The 14,347-nt window shown below is 37.4% G+C and overlaps 1 protein-coding gene and 1 pseudogene across 2 annotated transcripts in view; one reads left to right on the top strand and one right to left on the bottom strand.

Moving 5' to 3' along the window:
• The window catches only part of Smyd3 (SET and MYND domain containing 3), a 709,978-nt gene that overhangs the window by 132,416 nt on the left and 563,215 nt on the right, over positions 1-14,347 (top strand). The gene's annotated exons all lie outside the window — the stretch shown is intronic.
• LOC124084977 (SS18-like protein 2) lies at positions 733-960 on the bottom strand (annotated as a pseudogene).

Below are 14,347 nucleotides of genomic sequence, written 5' to 3'. Positions count from 1 at the left end.
ATGATTAAAATGTCCATTTAACAAATAATCTTTGGTTTCTTAATGACAATAAATCCAGAGAACTTCCATTTTCTTTTATTTTTTTGTGATAAAGAAAATTACACATCATTTATTATCAGATAATACTAGACAATAACTGAAGAATCACTATTAATTTTATTGACAACACATAACAGTAGTATTGTTATATACCTTATGGTTATTAAGTCCTTACAATTTTTGAGAGAACCAAATATAACACTTCTTACATGGAAACATCTCTACCTTCATATTGTTCTTTTGTGGAAAAGCAAGCTTTATTTAAAAGTAACCCAAGAAGAGAAAAGCCTTCAAGGGGAACACATTTACAAACTAGATGGGAGCCCACAGATACTGTATCCATTTGGCAAAGTCTCAGTCAGAAGTCTCAGCAATTCCTGCTGATCCTCTAACACCTACTCAGTTTCCTCTTCTGGCTGAAACTAAAGAGTAGTCTTAAAGATACCCATGATGTCTTTATTATCCAAACATACTCCCATTTCAGGGAAGAGGACACGTGGGGTCTACTTTAATTTATTATTAAAATAAATATTTACATTGAGAATATAATTAAGCTAGTAGCTTTCTGCACATTTCCACATTTTAAAAAGAACAACAGAAATTTCATGTTTTCAGAAGTTGAGTTGGTGTAAAGATCTTGTCTCTATTTTATAGGAAATGGATTACATTCAATTATTCCTTACAACTGAAAGATCATTCCATTGCTTTTGAAGTACTGGAAGGGCTGGCATCTGCGATGGTAGCTAAATGAGATTTCTATGTAACACATGCTGGTACTGGACATACGTTTGCTTGACCCTTGTTCTGATAGTCCTCGATACAGCGGATCAGCTGGTCATTCTCCTCCAGGAGCTGCTGGATAGTCTCTTGATTGACTTCTGTCTTGCCCCTCATCCAGTTAGGTACTAAGGCCATGGACATCGCTGGGGGACTGGGTTGGCACCCTGCCTTGGAAAAAGATGCCCATTATGCATCCAGACAAATGCTATCTCTGCGCTGAAGGCAGTACTTCCATTTTCTTTACCCGTCTTATAACATAGCACGTGCACAAGCCCAAAGGCAAGTTCACTCTCTCTTATGGAAATGCCCAGTTTCCCATGGTGCGCACTTTTCTTTTTTGCAGCAAGCTCATAAACCTAACTGGTAGTCTTTAGGCACTGGACTTTAGTACCCCTCAAAAAGATGCACATATTCTTCTGCCTTGCTTTGCAAAATGTGATCCATGGACAAGAGGCATCAGTATCACCAGGAAACTTATTTGAAATACAGAAAAGCCCCACTCTAGATCTACTGAATTAGAATCTGTGTTTTTAATAAGTTTCTCAAGTAATTTGGGAAGCACAGTTCTACTCAAGTCTTTTATCTACTGGTCCATGTCTTATTTCATTTCTTTTTAAGGACAATACTGTATTCTGTTAGGAGGGGCTTGTTATTTGTGCAGAGTTCTCTATTGAATCTTTTTACTCAGGTTGTTCTTTTTCTTTTCCATTAAGGAAAACATTTCCAGTATTTAAGTATTGAGGCTAGCTCCTTTCTTTCCAAGGAACATGACTTAATTCAATATACAAAAATTTGAAATGAAAACAATTCCAGTAAGGCATTAACCTCTTAATATTTATCAAATACTTCTTTAAAAAATAAAATGCTTTAAGGCTTATAGTACCCGGTGAGTTTTAAATAATAAGAATAAATGGAAACATTCAAGGAATTTGTAAACTGTGGTTCTCTGCCTCAAATGTTTTTTTGGTTCTTGTTTACTGTGATCATTTTGTAAACTTTAGGTATTGTGTTTATACACAGAATTTAAATAATTAACCTCTTAAATTCATTTTGAAAGGCATTTTTGAAGAGAAAGGATAAATTTTCAATATTTGAGCACACGAAAGAAACCTAGCCTTGTAAGATTTTATCTAATAAAATGCCAAGACAGAAAATACCTAAGCTTTGCCCTGCAGAATCTTATTTACTTTTTTAAATGAGTAAATGAAATACTTTTTATTAGAAATTTCATCAGGTTTTAATCATCCTGTGTCATGGGCAAAAGTGTATAATGTCCCACAACTGAATTATTTCTTTGGTGGGAAAGAAAATGAGCTTTATATAGTTACTACAAATAATATCTTTTAACAGCTAATACCTGGGAATATCAGTTACCTGATTTAGTCTTCTATTACTGAACTTTTAAAACATGTTTTAAATTTTAATTTATTTTCTAAACCATGGTTTCTTTTTTTACCTTTATTTTATTTATTTGCTAATTTATTTTTATGTGGTGCTGAGGATCGAACCCAGCTCCTCGCATATGCTAGGCAAGCACTCTACGGCTGAGCCACAATCCCAGCTCCACCATGGTTTCTTAATGACAGAAATTGGTGATTGTTTTTATTGATATACACATACACACACACACACACACATGTAAAAGACTACATTAAGTGTAGTATTATTTTGTTCTTCAGTTTTATTTTCTTTCTGTAATGGTTATATTTGCCTAGAACATTACAGGGATTCATTTTTCTAAATTCATTTCTCAACTTATATATGGCATGAACTTGGAAGGTTATGAGACCTGACCTGAGAGAAAGATGAAAACACACATTATCTAGCCTGAGAGAAAAAAGACATCTGGAAGATTATTATCTTTCAGGGATCCATAGTATAATATTGGTCCAAATAGATATATTTTATTTTCTATTTTACCCAGAAGAAAATGCATTATTTGAGATACCTATATAGTGAAAGCACATCGTATGCTTTCCATTCATCTCTTTTTGACATCACCTTCTTTATCGGGTTATCCTATTGAATGCCTGCAGGCACTCCCACATGTTTACTTTCCAACATCAGTCCTACCCGCAATTCCAGATCATTTAACTTTGTTTAATGCTTTTATCTTTCCCTGGACCATGGATTTTTCTGCTATGTCTTTTGCTTTCCTTTTTATGTTTTGTAGATACCAACACGAGAGTAAAGGTAGCAAGCTTGTAACATGTGACAGGGCAAGAGAAGAAGAGGTGTTGAAATTTCCTCTGGCCTAGGAAAAGAAGCAGGATTTTCTTAACTTTGATAGATTAACCAGACAGGAATACACACGCACAAGGGCCAGAGGAAAGATGAGTGGAATGAGAAGACTAATGACTGGGATTGTGTGTAGGGGTCTTTCTGGGATTGGACTGAATGATGATCTCTTATATACCTGTTGTGTACTTTGAGGAACTGAAAATAACTTTCCGTATTGCTATTTTATTCAGCTGAGATTTGAGCTTCGAGTTTTGCTGTTGCATCTACAGTCATTTTCTCCTGTGACTGGTGTAAGGTATTGGCAAGGTACTCAATGAGGAAAGAGGGTTGACTATGTGAATGGCAGTTCATTATGTAAAGCTACATGGGCTTTCTTATAAAGAAAGACTGAGTTGTCGGAATTATTTATCCATTTACCGAATATTTATAGAGCACCTGTTAATTGCTTGGCCATATAGCAATTGAAAAAAAAAAAAAAAGAAATGGGTCCATACTTAGAGGTAGTGAAGTAATGAATAGTAAGTCACTAAACATAACTCAGTGAAATAGTGTCCTCTGAGGGAGGACTCCTCTGTGACTTACTTTAGTTTATCAATAAACTTAAATATTAAACAATGCAAGATCTTATGGCAGCTGTCTTCTGGGAAAGACTGAGGTACTTTGAAAATTTCACTGTAAAATACATTTTAAAAGCATTTTTCTTTTTACTTGAAACTTTGATATAAAATTGCTTCACTGAGGGAGAGGAGATGTGACCTTAAAAAACAGTTTGAAATTTTTAGGAGTTATAAGTTATTAAGAAAATAGTAAATATTTGATACTCTATCTATAGTCCCAACAGCACTATTTTCATGACTCTGTAGCACACTTTGGCCTTCATTCTCGATTTTTTCCCCCTCAGTCAGGATTCTTTCTTGGGTAACTGATAGTACCTTTGTACCTGTCATCTTTTAACCTAGATATTTTTAAATGCCACTGTTCCTAGGCTATAAAGGAGTTTACCCTTATCTGTGGTTTTGCTTTCTGCAGTTTTCAGTTATAGTTAAACATGGTTTGAAAATATTAACAGGAAATTCTAGTAATAAACAATTAATATTTTAAATTACATACTATTCTGAGTGGCATGCTTAAGCCTTTCCCATCCTGCTCTGTCTCACCTGGGATGTGAATCATCCTTTTGTCTAATGTATCCAAGCTGTTTATGCTATCCACCCATTAGTCACTTAGAGGCCATCTTGGTTATCAGATTCACTATTATGGTATCACAGTGCTTGTGGTCAAGTAACCCTTATTTTGCTTCATGACTACTTTGAGTCAGCTTTTTCACCAAGAGACCTAACAAGAACAATTTTATAGCAGAAAAGTTTATTTGTTGCTCATGGTTTCAGAGGTGTCAGTTCATAGAAAGCCAGCTCTATTGCTCTGTGCTTGCGGTGAGGCAGAACATTTTTATGGTGGGAGGGTGTGGAGAAGAAAAACAGCTCAGGACATGGCAAACTTTACAAAATACAGCCCTCAAAGGCATGTCCCCAGTGACCCACCTCCTCCTCAGCCATATTCTACCTGCCTGCAGTTACCACCCAGTTAATTCATTTAAGTGGATTAATACACTGATAAGGTAAAGGCTGTCATAACAAAGTAATTTCACCTCTAAACTTTCTTGTATTATCCTACACATGAACATTTGAGAGATAAATTTATATCTAAATCATAACAATTATCCCAAAGTGCAAGAGTAGTGATGCTGGCAATTTGGATATACCAAAATGGCTTCAAGTGATACATTACAAGAAAAGAAAACAAAATTCTGTCCAATATTTTGACAGAAAGTCCATATTTAAATAAGTTTTATTGTAAAATATTATTAAATTGTTCTATTTATCATTATTCTTTTATTGTACCTGATTTAGGAATTAAATTGTATCCTAGGTGTTCATGTAAAGGAGAAAACAGTGTATGTTTTGGGTTTATAATTATCTATGATTTCAGGCATCCACTGAGGTCTTAGAACATATCCCTTGAGGATAAGGGGGTGGAACTACTAATATCACCCTCTATCACCTTTACTAAAACCTTAGATACTTTAAATTTGAAGTTTCATATTGGTGAAATAAATTAGATCTATAAAAAATAAATTTATATAAAATGATGACTCAATTTTTAATTTTTTAGTATTTAGATTGATTGTAATCCTCTACTTCTTTGGATTAATTTATTTTTGCTCATTTTGATGTAATATAATATTGTATATATGTGTGTGTGAGAGTGTGAGTATATTCTAACCTAAATTTTATAGAGCAGGGATAAAGCATCTTGATATTTTGACCATCTTTAATAAAGTAGTATCATGACAGGTTTTTTAAAAAATCTTTATTTTTTTTTTTAGGTGTAGATGGACATAATACAATGCCTTTTTATTTTTATGTGGTGCTGAGGATCGAACCTGGGTTTCGCCTGTGCTAGGCGAGCTCTCTACTACTGAGCCACAATCCCAGCCCCATGACAGTTTTTATTTTATGTCATATGTAATATGTTAAGGTTTGTCACTTATATATTGTGGATAATATATTTTTAAACCAAAACTGCTTCATATCCATAGTAATTGCCTATAATTCCATTTTAGATATGGCTATTGATCAACCAGTCTGAGTTCATGGTCTTCCTGATGGTATAAGAACATTTTCATATCTTCTGTTTCAACTTGATTACAGTTTGTGTATGATACTTTACACAGAAATATTTATAAATTTTCTCTCTTTCCTACTCTGTTACCAGTGTTTTAGTTACTTTAGTTCCATTCTATGTTTGTTTTATCATCTACAATTGTTAAAATAATGGAATATTTAATTGTCTCCCCTTTTGCATACATACATTCTTTGGGTTCACTAACTCTTCTAAATGTTTTCATCTCTAACACAAAACTAAGAGATCTTACTATGTTTCAGAGGATTTCTTGCGACTCCCTAAAGTACAGTTTGTTTTCTGACTATTCTTCATTGCTGACATAAATGAATACTCCTTTTCTAGTGACTGTGGAGGCAGAAGGTGGAGAGTATTGTGAAGGGAAGACTGACCTCCATTGCCAGGAGAAGAGGAGAGGCCTGGAGTGAGGCTGCTTAGAATCTGTTGAGATGGGATTCAGCCATTGTGTGGTGTTCTGTTGTTGTCCCTTTGTGAAGGCAGCAAAGGTCTGTTTTACCTGAGGATGAATATAGTTTTTTTTGGCTTTTGAACGTTCTCCTCCTCAGACATTAGAATAAAGCTGAATTAATTAGAGAAATCTACCTAATACTGTTGTCTCTTTTTTTGTTTTTTTGTGTACTGCTTGAGATGGAATTCACAAGCACTACAATTTACCCATTTAAAGTGTGCAATTCATGGGCTGAGTGAGGATGTAGCTCAGTGGTAGAGTGCTTGTCTACCATGTACTAGGCTCTGGATTCCATTTCTTTTTTTTTTTTTTTAAATATATATATATATATATATATATATATATATATATGTGTGTGTGTGTGTGTGTGTATAGTTTTATCATCTACGGTTGTTAAAATAATGGAGTATTTAATTGTCTCCCCTTTTGCATATATATATATATATATATATATATATATATATACATATATATATATATATATATTTAGTTGTAGTTGGACACAATATCTTTATTTATTTTTATGTAGTGCTAAGGATCGAACCCAGTGCTTCACATGGGTGAGGTGGGTGCTCTACCAATGAGCTACAGCCCAAGCTCTCTGGATTCCATTTCTATCATGACAAAAAAAAAAAAAAAAGAACAACCAAAACAAAAAGTACAATTCAGTAGTTTTTAATACATTCAGAGAATTGAGGAACCATCATTGCAACCATGTTTTCTTTTTTTGTTTTTGCTTGGGTTGGCGGGTGCTGTTGAGGGGGGAGTACTATGGATTAAACCCAGAGGCACTTTACCACTGAGCCACATCCTTAGCCCTTTATTCATTTTTTATTTTGAGAAACAGCCTCACTAAACTGCTTGGGGCCTTGCTAAGTTGCTGGGGCTGGCTTTGAACTTGCAATCCTCATGCCTTGGCTTCCCAAGTTGCCAGGATTACAGGTGTGCACCACCACACTCAGCCATTGTAACTATTTGAGAACATTTTTACCATTCTCCAAAGAAATTCTGAATACATTATAAGCAATTTCCATTTTCCCTCAAATGTTCTACACTCTAGCCCTAGAAACTACTAATATATATATTCTCTATGGATTTGTATATTATGGATATTTCATTTCAATGGAATTATATAATATGTGATCTTTTGTGATTGAATTTCACTTAGCATGAAACTTTCAATGTTCATCCATTGTGTAGCATGTAACAGTACTTCATTCCTTTTATGGCTGAGTAATAGGCCATTGTATGGCTAAATCATATCACTCCCACTCCTTTATCAATTGGTGGATACTTGGTTGTTTCAGCATCTTGACTATTATGAATAAAGCTATTATGAACTTCATGTGTAAATTATTTTGGCCTTAAACTCCTGGGATCAAGTGATCCTCTTACCTGACCCTTTCAAGTGCTGGGACTGCAGGTGTGGGCCAAAGTATCTGGCCCAGCTTCTGTACATCTTAAATGCTTGTTCTATTATCTGGAATGCTATCTTCTCCTCTTAACCTTATTTACTTAGCAGATTCTTATCTATTCTTTTGATATAAGTTAAGATGAATTGATTTCTGGTAGCTGTTTCTACTCTTGAATTGCCATATATTTTCAGTATAGCACCTATCATTTGCATTAAGGGTGTTTCATGAGCACAAATAGATTGCTCATTTCTCCAGAATCAGGTAACATCCAAAGTTATCCATCATTATTAGAATCTTAGTCCCATGTGACTCTTTCTCATCCATTCTGACTCACTTTCTCAACTCCCTCCCTTCTTCCACCCATCCTTTCTTCTTCTTTCTGAAACATGCTGTTATCAGGAAAAACTGAATCCTCAGGTCTTCTGGGAATGTTCTCTTCATCTTGTTGCTCTAAAGTCTTCATGCTTCTTTCTCATATCCCAATTGCATCAAGGTCTAAAAATAAAGTACCTGCTTCTTGGAAGCATTTGCCACTCTATATCTCATCACCTCACCTCCAGGTATTCCTTAATCTTCGTGGCACTCTTTCTTCCATCATCATTACTCCTGGCATCATTCTGAGTGAATTGAACATCCACCTACTACTTGGCCTCTCTGTCCCCACTTTTAATTATCTTTGCCTTTATCTTTTCTTTGCTCCCTTTTCCCAGTGGCATACCCTAGAACTTATGACTGCCAATAACTATCATTTCTAATATCTCAGTATCAAACTTCCTCCTGTTGTACAACAACTACTGTTAAAAGTGTCTAGCCCAGTGTCTGATACCACATCACAGGTGCTTAGTGATCATCATTGCTGTTCCTGCTGTTCTGTTATTGTTGTAGCATCAGCACCTTTTATTGTTGTTGCTTAAGATAGAAACCAGAGCTTGTGCATGCTAGGCAGGCCCTCCACCACTGAAGTTCATCTCCAGCCCTTCAACAATCCTTGGAAATAAGAATTATGTTTTAATGGTCCCTGTATCCCCTGAACTTACACGGACCATGGTGCAAAAAGACTCTAATGATATTAATGGGCCCAGTAAACAAAGAGCAACAATGGGAAGGGTGTGAAAGTCACAAGTAGATCTTTAAAACACAATTGGAGAGAGGGAACTGTGACCACGCACAGAGCAGGCCCAGCGGCCTGCTGAGGGGCAGAGCCGCCCCCCACCCCCTGCGCCTCCCAGGTAGGTGGAACGGTGACCACCGACATAAAAGGCCCAGTGGCCCGCGGCGGGACAGAGCTTCCAATCACTCCTGCAAGGTAGGCGGGCCTGTGACCCACCGGCAGAAGAGGAGCAGCGGCCTGCTGAGAGGCTGAGCCGCCCCCTCCCCCTGTGCCGGCAAAGTAGAGGGAACAGTGACCATGCACAGAGCAGGCCCAGCGGCCTGCTGAGGGGCAGAGCCGCCCCACACCCCCCGTGCCTGCCAGGTAGGCGGAACTGTGACCACTGACAGAAAAGGCCCAGTGGCCCGCGGAGTGGCAGAGCTTCCAATCACTCCTGCAAGGTAGGTGGGCCTGCGACCCACCGGCAGAAGAGGAGCAGCGGCCTGCTGAGAGGCAGAGCCGCCCCCTCCCCCCCGCGCCTGCAAGGTAGACGGAACTGTGACCACCATCAGAACAGGCCAGACCTGCAACCGAGAGACAGAACAGGCCCAGTGGCCTGAGGAAGGGTAGAGCCGCCCCCCCCCCGCGCCTGCAAGGTAGGCGGACCTGCGACCCACTGGCAGTACAGCCCCAGAGGCCTGCAGAGGGGCAGTGCCGCTGCCTGCGCCTGCAAAGTAGACAGAACTGTGACCACCGACAGAACAAGCCTAGCGGCCCGCAGAGGGACAGAGCCGCCGCCCGCGCCTGTGAGGGAGACTTTGCAACTATACAAGACCAATATAAATATATAGGGGGAAAATTCAATAGCACAACAGTTTCACCAAGTAGAAAGGAACTCGAACAGTATGAAGAGACAAGGAAAGAAAGGACCACAAGCATTGCAGGACAACTCAACGTTAGAAGAGGTAATAGCTGCAGCAGATGGAATGTCAGATAAAGAATTCAGGATATACATGCTTCAGATGATCTGGAGTCTCAAGGAAGACATCAGACAGCAAAATCAGACAATGAAAGATCACTTCAACAATGAATTACATAAACAAATCCAAGAAGCAAAAGATCAACTATACAGGGAAATAGAGGTTATAAAAAACAAACAAACAGAAATCCTAGAAATGCAGGAAGCAATAAGCCAACTTAAAAACTCAATTGAGAATACTACCAGCAGAGTAGAACACTTAGAAGACAGAACATCAGACAATGAAGATAAAGTATTTCAACTTGAAAAGAACATAGACAGCTCAGCAAGACTGTTAAGAAACCATGAGCAGAACATCCAAGAAATATGGGATAACATCAAGAGACCAAATTTAAGAGTCATTGGGATACAGGAAGGGACAGAGTTTCAAACCAAAGGAATGAGCAATCTATTCAATGAAATAATACGAGAAAACTTCCCAGACTTGAAGAATGAGACAGAACCCCAAATCCTAGAAGCCTACAGGACGCCGAATGTGCAAAATCATAAGAGACCCACACCTAGACACATTATAATGAAGATGCCCAACATACAGAATAAGGAGAGAATTTTAAAAGCTACAAGAGAAAGGAAGCAGATCACATTTAGGGGTAAGCCAATCAGGATAACAGCTGATCTTTCAACACAGACTCTGAAAGCTAGAAGATCCTGGAATAACATATTTCAAACGCTGAAAGAAAATGGGTTCCAACCAAGAATTGTGTTTCCAGCGAAATTAAGCTTCAGGATGGAAGATGAAATTAAAACCTTCCACGATAAACAAAAGTTAAAAGAATTTGCAGCTAGAAAACCATCTCTTCAAAACATCCTTGGCAAAACATTACAGGAAGAGGAAATGGAAAATAACAATGAAAACCAACAGTGGGAGGTAGGACACTAAAGGGGGGAAAATAATCAAAGAGGAAAACAAACCATGTTTAGTAACATAAATAAACAAATATGGCTGGAAGAACAACCCATATCTCAATAATAACCCTAAATGTTAATGGCTTAAACTCACCAATCAAGAGACACAGGCTAGTAGAATGGATCACAAAACAAGACCCAACAATATGCTGCCTACAGGAGACGCATTTGATAGGAAAAGACATACATAGGCTGAAGGTGAAAGGTTGGGAAAAGTCATATCACTCATATGGACTTCAGAAACAAGCAGGAGTATCCATACTCATATCAAATAAAATAGATTTCAAGCCAAAGTTAATCAAAAGGGATAAAGAGGGACACTACATACTGCTCAAGGGAACCATACACCAACAAGACATAACAATCATAAATATATATGCCCCAAACAATGGTGCAGCTATGTTCATCAAACAAACTCTTCTCAAGTTCAAGAGTCTAATAGACCACCATACAATAATCATGGGAGACTTCAACACACCTCTCTCACCACTGGACAGATCTTCCAAACAAAAGTTGAATAAGGAAACTATAGAACTCAATAACACAATTAATAACCTAGACTTAATTGACATATATAGAATATACCACCCAACATCAAGCAGTTACACTTTTTTCTCAGCAGCACATGGATCCTTCTCAAAAATAGATCATATATTATGTCACAGGGAAACTCTTAGACAATATAAAGGAGTAGAGATAATACCATGCATCCTATCTGATCATAATGGAATGGAACTGAAAATCAATGATAAAAGAAGGAAGGGAAAAGAATACATCACTTGGAGAATGAACAATAGGTTACTGAACGATCAATGGGTTATAGAAGACATCAAGGAAGAAATTAAAAAATTCTTAGAGATTAATGAAAACACAGACACAACATATCGGAATCTATGGGACACATTGAAAGCAGTTCTAAAAGGAAAATTCATTGCTTGGAGTTCATTCCTTAAAAAAAGAAAAAACCAAGAAATAAATGATCTCATACTTCATCTCAAAATCCTAGAAAAAGAAGAGCAAAACAACAGCAAAAGAAGTAGAAGGCAAGAAATAATTAAAATCAGAGCTGAAATTAATGAAATCGAAACAAAAGAAACAATTGAAAAAATTGACAAAACTAAAAGTTGGTTCTTTGAAAAAATAAACAAAATCGACAGACCCTTAGCCATGCTAGCGAAGAGAAGAAGAGAGAGAACTCAAATTACTAACATACGGGATGAAAGAGGCAATATCACAACAGACACTTCAGAAATACAGAAGATAATCAAAAATTATTTTGAATCCTTATACTCCAATAAATTAGAAGATAGTGAAGGCATCGATAAATTTCTTAAGTCATATGATCTGCCCAGATTGAGTCAGGAGGATATAGACAACCTAAACAGACCAATATCAATTGAGGAAATAGAAGAAACCATCAAAAGACTACCAACTAAGAAAAGCCCAGGACCGGATGGGTATACAGCAGAGTTTTACAAAACCTTTAAAGAGGAACTAATACCAATACTTTTCAAGCTATTTCAGGAAATAGAAAAAGAGGGAGAACTTCCAAATTCATTCTACGAGGCCAACATCACCCTGATACCTAAACCAGACAAAGACACTTCAAAGAAAGAAAACTACAGACCAATATCTCTAATGAACCTAGATGCAAAAATCCTCAATAAAATTTTGGCCACTCGGATACAAAAACTTATCAAAAAAATTGTGCACCATGATCAAGTAGGATTCATCCCTGGGATGCAAGGCTGGTTCAATATACGGAAATCAATAAATGTTATTCACCACATCAATAGACTTAAAAATAAGAATCATATGATCATCTCGATAGATGCGGAAAAAGCATTCGACAAAGTACAGCATCCCTTTATGTTCAAAACTCTAGAAAAACTAGGGATAACAGGAACATACCTCAATATTGTAAAAGCAATCTATGCTAAGCCTCAGGCTAGCATCATTCTGAATGGAGAAAAATTGAAGGCATTCCCTCTAAAATCTGGAACAAGACAGGGATGCCCTCTCTCACCACTTCTGTTCAACATAGTTCTTGAAACACTGGCCAGAGCAATGAGACAGACGAAAGAAATTAAAGGCATCAAAATAGGAAAAGAAGAACTTAAATTATCACTATTTTCAGATGACATGATTCTATACCTAGCAGACCCAAAAGGGTCTACAAAGAAACTATTAGAGCTAATAAATGAATTCAGCAAAGTGGCAGGATATAAAATCAACACGCATAAATCAAAGGCATTCCTGTATATCAGCGACAAAGCCTCTGAAATGGAAATGAGGACAACCACTCCATTCACAATATCTTCAAAAAAAATAAAATACTTGGGAATCAACCTAACAAAAGAGGTGAAAGACTTATACAATGAAAACTACAGAACCCTAAAGAGAGAAATAGAAGAAGATCTTAGAAGATGGAAAAATATACCCTGTTCATGGATAGGCAGAACTAACATCATCAAAATGGCAATATTACCAAAAGTTCTCTATAGGTTTAATGCAATGCCAATCAAAATCCCAACGGCATTTCTTGTAGAAATAGAGAAAGCAATCATGAAATTCATATGGAAAAACAAAAGACCCAGAATAGCAAAAACAATGCTAAGCAGGAAGTGTGAATCAGGCGGTATAGCGATACCAGACTTCAAACTATACTACAGAGCAATAGTAACAAAAACAGCATGGTACTGGTACCAAAACAGGCGGGTGGACCAATGGTACAGAATAGAGGACACAGAAACCAATCCACAAAACTACAACTACCTTATATTTGATAAAGGGGCTAAAAGCATGCAATGGAGGAAGGATAGCATCTTCAACAAATGGTGCTGGGAAAACTGGAAATCCATATGCAACAAAATGAAACTGAATCCCTTTCTCTCGCCATGCACAAAAGTGAATTCAAAATGGATCAAGGAGCTTGATATCAAATCAGAGACACGCCGTCTGATAGAAGAAAAAGTTGGCTACGATCTACATACTGTGGGGTCGGGCTCCAAATTCCTCAACAGGACACCCATAGCACAAAAGTTAATAACTAGAATCAACAAATGGGACTTACTCAAAGTAAAAAGTTTTTTCTCAGCAAAAGATACAATAAGAGAGGTAAATAGAGAGCCTACATCTTGGGAACAAATCTTTACTCCTCACACTTCAGATAGAGCCCTAATATCCAGAGTATACAAAGAACTCAAAAAATTAGACAATAAGAGAACAAACAACCCAATCAACAAATGGGCCAAGGACCTGAACAGACACTTCTCAGAGGAGGACATACAATCAGTCAACAAGTACATGAAAAAATGCTCACCATCTCTAGCTGTCAGAGAAATGCAAATCAAAACCACCCTAAGATACCATCTCACTCCAGTTAGATTGGCAGCCATTATGAAGTCAAACAACAACAAGTGCTGGCGAGGATGTGGGGAAAAGGGTACACTTGTACATTGCTGGTGGGACTGCAAATTGGTGCAGCCAATTTGGAAAGCAGTATGGAGATTTCTTGGAAAGCTGGGAATGGAGCCACCATTTGACCCAGCTATTCCCCTTCTCGGTCTATTCCCTAAAGACCTAAAAAGAGCATGCTACAGGGACACTGCTACATCGGTGTTCATAGCAGCACAATTCACAATAGCTAGACTGTGGAACCAACCTAGATGCCCTTCAATGGATGA

This window comes from Marmota monax, unplaced genomic scaffold (genome assembly GCF_021218885.2).
Source record: "Marmota monax isolate L192 unplaced genomic scaffold, Marmota_monax_Labrador192_F-V1.1 WCK01_AAM20220418_F8-fsc00090, whole genome shotgun sequence".
Taxonomy (NCBI): domain Eukaryota; kingdom Metazoa; phylum Chordata; class Mammalia; order Rodentia; family Sciuridae; genus Marmota; species Marmota monax.
This window is presented reverse-complemented; position numbering and strand designations above follow the sequence as displayed.